Genomic DNA, 8,465 nt, shown 5'->3' with positions numbered 1-8,465 from the left:
CTGAGAAAGACGCCTGTAAAATTTTGAAAAATCACAGTCTTTATATGCTTGAAATTTTAAACTCTAAGGATGAAAGTTTAAGTGTTGAATCAAGAGGTACTAAACGAAAGTTTGAGGATGCAAATTCAGGAATTCTTTGGCACCAACGCCTATGTCACATCTCTAGAAATAGAGTTGAGCATCTTGTTTCAGAAGGTATATTGAGTTCCGTAAAGTTCACGGATTGTGATATATGTGTGGATTGCATTAAAAGAAAACAGACCAAGCATAAAAAATTAGGTGCGTATAGAGCTACGGCAATCCTTGAGTTGATACATACAGACATTTGTGGACCATTCCTTACCGCTTCATGGAACGGTCAACGATACTTTATATCATTCATTGACGATTATTCTCGATATGCATACCTATTTCTTATTCATGAGAAATCAGAATCTCTGGACGTGATGAAATTTTTTTTAAATTGAGGTTGAGAACCAACTCGGCCGAAGGATAAAGTCTATCAGATCTGATCGTGGTGGTGAATATTATGGTCGGTATGATGGTTCAGGTGAACAACGTCCGTGACCGTTTGCCAGATACCTAGAGGTGTGTGGTATTGTGCTTCAGTACACCATGCCAGGATCTCCTAGCATAAATGGTGTGTCTAAGAGAAGGAATAACACTCTTAAGAACATGGTGAAGAGTATGATTAGTCATTCCTCCTTACCTGAATCACTCTGGGGAGAGGCACTAAAGACTGCAGCATACATTCCTAATAAGGTACCAACTAAAGCAACTGCTAAAACCCCTTATGAGCTTTGGACTGGTCGTAAGCCTAGTCTAATACACCTTCAAATATGGGGATGTTCAGCTGAGGAAATGCCTTATAAGCCGTATGAAAATAAACTATAAGGTTGTTTTAGTTTCAAAATTCTTTTTTTAATAAAGGATTTGAGGTTGTTTTAATTTCAAAATTTTGAACTTAAATTTTTTTTTTATATTCCAAATAACTTCATTAATAAATACATTAGGAATATTTAAACAAGTATATAATTAAAATTGGTTTAAATATATTAATATTTTGATTTAAAAACGTATATATATTATATACTTTGTATGACATATGCATGATTTAGTATCAGATTATAAATCTATCTATATTATTAAAACTGAAGTACCTTTTGATAATGTTTGGAAAAATGGATAGTAGAATAAATGAAAATTGTTTGGAAACATGGATAGCAAATTAAGTATTTTATTTATTTACACATTTGGCCTTTGCATTTACAATAAATTAAGTACTTTCTTTTGTATTTCTTTTTATTTACAGATTCTACCATTACATTTATAATAAATTTAAATTAATTAATTACAATGATTGTTGTTACTTTGTGGTGAAATTAAAAACACAAACTGAAGTATATAGTATATATTATATAAAACAACTTTTAAGAACAATATTACCTTATTTAATTTAGTCAAATATAAAAAATTTTGAGAGTTCAATTTTCAAGAAAACAAAATATCAAAAAATTAATAACAATTCATAGAAAACTAATGTAAAAATCAAAATTTTTAGTATGTTGTTTCATTTTAAAGTAAATTAACAAAAAAAAAACATATTAATATATGAATAGTATAATTACATCAAACTGTATCAATTTATAAATTTTTTAATAGAGTATTATGTACAAATAATAAAAATTTGTATTATAAAATAATATATTGTACTCTATATGTAAATTACAAAACATAAAAAATATATATGGATTTTTTTAATAAAACCAACGATGGTTATTGTCCCCAAGGCAACTTCAGCCGAAATTAAATCAAATACCTTCACGGGGGTACATGTCAAGTTCTAGTAAGTATTATGAAATATTTATATGTGGAAATTAATTTTAGTTCAATGAAGGGCTGAACTGGAAATTAATTCTCTATATAAAGAAGGTTATTGTCCCCAAGGCAACCCTAGCGGAAAATAAGGAACTCTCTATATCCCATCAATAGAGAACTAAAGTCACATAGGGTTTGCTTTGGAAGATCCATTCTCTAACTTCAGATCCTAGAGCAATGGATACATCAGGTATGCTTCCGCCTAATATTTGTTCAAACAGAGAATCATATGGTTATAGGATTTATGTTAATGAATCATATAGAAATAAATCTAAAAATTGGTATCAGAGCACCATGATGATTTTCTGTTTTGATCTAAAGTAAATTCGATTTTTTTTCAAAGAATAATATAAATTTGGATTTAATTATTATGTGAAAATATTGGTTTGTTGAATCTGATTTTTCTCTAACGTTTAAGATGAATAAAGTATTCTGGGATTTGTGTTAGATCTGAATTTCTTGGCATGTTTGGATCTAGATCTTTGTTTATTGTCTAGTGAAAAACGTGTTTAAATTTGGATTAAAATAAATTTTATTGATTTAGTTCTCGAAAATTATTGTTCATAAGGTCATGGTTTTCTGAAATTTTGTTGAAAAAAATCGGAAATTTGGTGGAACATTTTTTTCCAGATCTGGTCTCAGATCCTTTTTTGGTTGTTGACGGCCGAGAAAATCTGTTTGAGGGTATTTTTAAAATCCTAGGTTAGAGACTAATTCGTGGTGGGCACATTCTGTTATTTTGGCCCATATCTATTTTCTGATTTAATTAATTATTCTGGCTCATTTTCTTATGTTTTAAATGAGATGGGCCAGTTTGGAACAAACTTTAAGTCATGCCTGTCTAGCTTTTAATTAAGTTACAGAACGCATAAGGTGGGATTCGAACCCAGATATTGTGTGAAAGCTAGCGCCTACTTTAGTGTCTATAACCACTTTCCCGCTTAAGTATTCTTTCATAAAGAGCCCACATACCTTTAGTTATTTGTCTGCTCAAGAATAAAATTCAGTTTTAAATTAATTAATAAATTTGATTATGCGTCTTTAATAATTTAAATGTTTAAATAAATCAAAATGTCGACCCGAAAGGAAAACCTCTTGATGATATTTTTCAAAAGAATTATTAAAGGAAGTATGTATGAAATTCATGGCGAATATTTAATCGGTCCAAAGGAAGGTTGTATTTGGCTCGTTTACATATATATGTGTGTCCAATAATCATGCGGATGTCAAATCGGCCCAAAGGAAGGTTTGATGTTTGGCCGAATTGTACATAAAACTGTGATGGTAAATACGTGACGATTATATGGTTTTTTAACATGTGAATGATAAATCGGCCCAAAAGAAGGTTTATTGTTTATCATGAATTATTTTCAGTATTTGATCGTTGCAACAAGAGTACCACTAGTAGTCGATATTACTGTCCAAAGACTTGATATTGATGTTACATTTGGTATCTTGGATGGGAAGTATAATCAGTTAAAGTTTATTATTGATGTCTTCGGATAGTGAGTTAATTTGGATTTTGTTCTCTTTTCAGCTACTTTTTCTGCCAACTTAGGATCCATTCCAACACTTACGGGTTCTAAATTTTCCGAATGGAAAAATAATGTTAAGATTGTTCTTGGGTGTATGGATCTTGAACTTGCGCTAAGGATGGACAAACCTGCTTCTCCTACGGATGACAACACTCCGGAATATAAGGCTGTTCATGAGAAGTGGGAGCGTTCAATCGCATGGGTTTGATGATCGTTAAGGACACCATTCCAAAAACCTGTAGAGGTGGTGAGGAGGACAATAACCTCAAAAAATTCTTGCCGAAATGGATTGGCGCTTCACAAGAAGCGATAAGGCGGAAAAAAGCATGCTTTTGCATCGCTTTAGTACGATGAGGTACCATGGAAATGGAAAAATAAGGGAGTAGATTATGGAAATGTCCAACATTGTTTCAAAACTCAAGGCACTTAAGACCGAGCTTCCAGCTAAATTGCTCATATACCTTGTCTTGAACTCTCTTCCTCCTCAGTTCAGTCAGCTGAAATTAAGTTATAACACACAGAAGAAGAAATGGTCTCTTAACGAGCTCATTGCGTATTGTGTGCAATAGGAAGAGAGAATGAAAGAAAAGAGGATTGAAAGTGCTCATATGGTTTACACCTCTAAGGGACATGGCAAAAGAAAAAAATTTGATCCTGTTAAGGATGATGCTCCTAAGGGTCCTATCCAAAAGAAACATGCTAAGGTTGAAGATACATGTTTCTTTTGTAGGAAGGGTGTACACATAAAGAAGGACTGCCCTAAGTATCACGCTTGGCGTGCTAAGAAAGGTATGTTCCTTGCTTTGGTCTGTTCGGAAACAAACTTAGTTGAAGTACCTAGAAACACTTGGTGGTTAGACTCCGGTGCTACCACTGACATCAGTATTTAGCTTCAGGGTTGCCTGAGCTACCGAACCCGACTGATGCTGAAAGACGCATTCATGTGGATAATGGGAGTCCAGTGCATGTGGAGGCAATCACACATTTTAGACTGTATTTTGTTTCTGGTCATTTTCTTGATTTGAAAGACACTTTTGTTGTACCGTCTTTTAGACGTAATTTGGTATCTGGCCCTTGGTTAGACAACTCTGGTAATTCTTGTTTAACTGAGAAAGACGCCTGTAAAATTTTGAAAAATCACAGTCTTTATATGCTTGAAATTTTAAACTCTAAGGATGAAAGTTTAAGTGTTGAATCAAGAGGTACTAAACGAAAGTTTGAGGATGCAAATTCAGGAATTCTTTGGCACCAACGCCTATGTCACATCTCTAGAAATAGAGTTGAGCATCTTGTTTCAGAAGGTATATTGAGTTCCGTAAAGTTCACGGATTGTGATATATGTGTGGATTGCATTAAAAGAAAACAGACCAAGCATAAAAAATTAGGTGCGTATAGAGCTACGGCAATCCTTGAGTTGATACATACAGACATTTGTGGACCATTCCTTACCGCTTCATGGAACGGTCAACGATACTTTATATCATTCATTGACGATTATTCTCGATATGCATACCTATTTCTTATTCATGAGAAATCAGAATCTCTGGACGTGATGAAATTTTTTTTAAATTGAGGTTGAGAACCAACTCGGCCGAAGGATAAAGTCTATCAGATCTGATCGTGGTGGTGAATATTATGGTCGGTATGATGGTTCAGGTGAACAACGTCCGTGACCGTTTGCCAGATACCTAGAGGTGTGTGGTATTGTGCTTCAGTACACCATGCCAGGATCTCCTAGCATAAATGGTGTGTCTAAGAGAAGGAATAACACTCTTAAGAACATGGTGAAGAGTATGATTAGTCATTCCTCCTTACCTGAATCACTCTGGGGAGAGGCACTAAAGACTGCAGCATACATTCCTAATAAGGTACCAACTAAAGCAACTGCTAAAACCCCTTATGAGCTTTGGACTGGTCGTAAGCCTAGTCTAATACACCTTCAAATATGGGGATGTTCAGCTGAGGAAATGCCTTATAAGCCGTATGAAAATAAACTATAAGGTTGTTTTAGTTTCAAAATTCTTTTTTTAATAAAGGATTTGAGGTTGTTTTAATTTCAAAATTTTGAACTTAAATTTTTTTTTTATATTCCAAATAACTTCATTAATAAATACATTAGGAATATTTAAACAAGTATATAATTAAAATTGGTTTAAATATATTAATATTTTGATTTAAAAACGTATATATATTATATACTTTGTATGACATATGCATGATTTAGTATCAGATTATAAATTTTCATTATAATATATGAAAACATGATTCTTATTAATACAAATCTGACATAGTATAGGAATACAACAGCAAAATTATACATTAATGTTTTTCCAGAAAATATATACGTTAATGGAATACGTAAATATGTGCTTACTCATGTTTGCATACCTACACATAGGAGAAGCGTGCATATCATCCATTGTCAATGAAGATACACTAGGTGCATAGTTTTAATTAATGGCCCACTATAGTATGTGATGCAACCATGGTTGAGCCAGATGACTATGAAACAAAGGATAAGTCGTGCATATCATCCATTGTGTAGAAGAAGCCGTGCATATCATCCATTGTCAATGAAGATACGCTATGTGCATAGTTTTAATTAATGGCCCACTATAGTATGTGATGCAACTAGCTATGGTTGAACCAGATGACTATGAAACAAAGGATAAGTCTGGATGGCTGAATGCAAAGCTTGAAGATGAACCAGAGGCTGGATTGGAGCATGCTGGGCTTATTTCTCACTCAAGTGACAATGAAGAACATGTCAAACAAGTTGGAAAAGATGTGATCAGACTCATGGATGACTTAGGCCTCTTTCTCAGCCTAAAAGAAGATCAATATCCAAGTAGAGGATCCATTCTCTCTTTCTGAATGGACAGCCACGAAATTCAAGTCAAGAAGTTAGCCACAAAAATTATTATTGAGTTTTCAAGAGAGTTTTAGTTTTAATTAAGTTTTTTTCTTATTTCTGCAATTTAGGACTTTTCGTTTTCGTTCTTCTTCTCTACTTAAACTCTCTTTTATTTCAGAACAAAACATTCACCTTTTTTTAAAAAGAATTTCTCCAAATTTGTGAATCCTTTGTTCATCTTTGAACATCGATTGCTAGGAGTTCATTCTCTGCAAGCAAAACTTGTCTTTGATCGCTAGAGTTCATTCTCTTGATCTTAGACACATCTACACAAGTTCTAATCATTCCATAGATCAGATCTGAAGATCATCCCATCAAACCACCTATCATCAACAAAATCACCCATATCTCTCTCAAATCATCAGATCATCCTTCAAAAAAATCAGGGACAAAAGGATCTCCTTATCAGGGATTCATCAAGTGATATCAGAGCAGATCTGAAGGCTCTTGATCTAGGGTTTGATTCTAAACTTTTCAACTTCTCTTCTTTGTTTTTGGGAATCTGTTTTCTATTCTCTGCAATTTTCTCTGCAATTTTACTCAGAAATCTCTTATCTTTCTATCTGTATAATCTGCAAGAGGGCCAACCAGATTAAGAAAAAAAAGTTAAAGAGGAATTCAATTTGGCTGAAGAGAAAACCAGCCGGCTGAAGAGAAATCCAGCCCTGGTGGTAATGCCTCTTGCAAACGCAAATCTTGCAATCTGTTTATCTCTTTCTTCTGTTTTGGGGTTGAGGTCTGTTCTCTGAAGCTTGATATTTGTTTGTTTCTGAGCTACTGGATTCACGGAGAAAAGTCAGAAAAAAATCACAGAAAAATCAGAGAGAAACAAAAGAGAAAAGTGAGGCTTAGGCTATATGTTATTGTGCTAATTTTTCTTGTTGAGATTGTAACAGGTAACCATGGCTGGAGATGTCAGTAAAAGAAAGGAGGCACCAACTGTGAAATTAAATTAAATTTCAGATGGAAGAAATGATATCTGAAATCATGAGTAGAATGAAAAAGTCTGATCTTTTACAAAAGAAACATGCTGATGATTTCTTTGATAATGTTTCTCAGGTTCAGAAGGAAGCTAAGATCAAAAGGAGGAGCCATGACGTATCCAGTGTTTCCAGACGTCCTGAGAGAAACCCACAGCCTGACCAATTCAGTTCCTCCACCAAGAGTTTGCTAGAAAAGAGACAGTACTTGTTAAGTAAAGAAAAATCGGGTTTTAACAAATCTGATTTGTTGCAGGAAAGGTCACGACCAAGGAGGCTGCTGGACACGCATATTAGGAGGAGCAGAGGGCAATCTAAACAGTCCGAAGAAACAAAACCTCTCCATAGTCGTGATGATCAGGAGTTGCTGAGGGGAGCTCTTAAGCGGATGAGTAGTCCCCAAAACATTACTGATACGTATAACCAGATATTCAAGGATTTAGAGAAGGAAAAAAGAACAGAGCACACGACCTTCCTCAAAGGCTACTGACCCAAGAAATTGTAGCAAGCAGGAACAGATTATCCAAGAGCTGAAAACAGAGCCATCGAAGGTAATAAAAGAAACTGAGACAGAAAATGAGTTTTCTCTTTTCTCTTCTCAATCTGAACTTCTTGTAAATAAAACCTGTGATGAACTAACTTGTTTTGATCCGGTGCATCCGAGTAGCCTTGTTTCAGTGTCTCAGGTCTTAGAAGAAAACTCAGCAGAAGAAGCACAAAAGAGTTCACCACCAGAAGAAGTGCTGGAGAAGCCAAACAACATTGAAGCTGAAACAGATGCTAAGTCATTCTCTCTGAACTCTCAAGAGCACTGTAAGGATCTTGATATGGTTAATTTTGTTCCTGAAATGTTTGTTATGGTTAGTTCCAGTGATGTAAAACGTTTTGGTCTTGAAAAAGTGAAAAAATTTTGTGTCTCAAACTCTGTTATTGATAACATGATTCATTCTTTTAAGAAACTTGAACAAGATAAATTTTCTGAAGAAAAATGTTTTTCCTGTGATAGTGAAATGAATCCTGGTCTTGTTTTAAGTTTTGATCAGTTTATGGAACACAACAAAAGCCTGGATCACCCTGAAAAGACACTAGAGCTTATTCTGCAACAAACTGTTTTCTGTTCTAGAAAATCGTTTGATTCATTTGTCTTCAAGGAAAATA

General features: G+C 34.2%; 1 long non-coding RNA gene across 1 annotated transcript; it reads left to right on the top strand.

Annotated features, from left to right (window-relative positions):
- Window positions 1-3,525: 3,525 nt before the first annotated feature.
- LOC125575762 lies at window positions 3,526-8,262 on the top strand. Its single transcript, XR_007314337.1, has 2 exons — window positions 3,526-6,784; window positions 6,907-8,262. It is a non-coding gene; the product is annotated as an uncharacterized LOC125575762 (long non-coding RNA).
- The last annotated feature ends 203 nt before the right edge of the window (window positions 8,263-8,465 follow it).

This window comes from Brassica napus, chromosome A6 (genome assembly GCF_020379485.1).
Source record: "Brassica napus cultivar Da-Ae chromosome A6, Da-Ae, whole genome shotgun sequence".
In the NCBI taxonomy this organism is placed as follows: domain Eukaryota; kingdom Viridiplantae; phylum Streptophyta; class Magnoliopsida; order Brassicales; family Brassicaceae; genus Brassica; species Brassica napus.
This window is presented reverse-complemented; position numbering and strand designations above follow the sequence as displayed.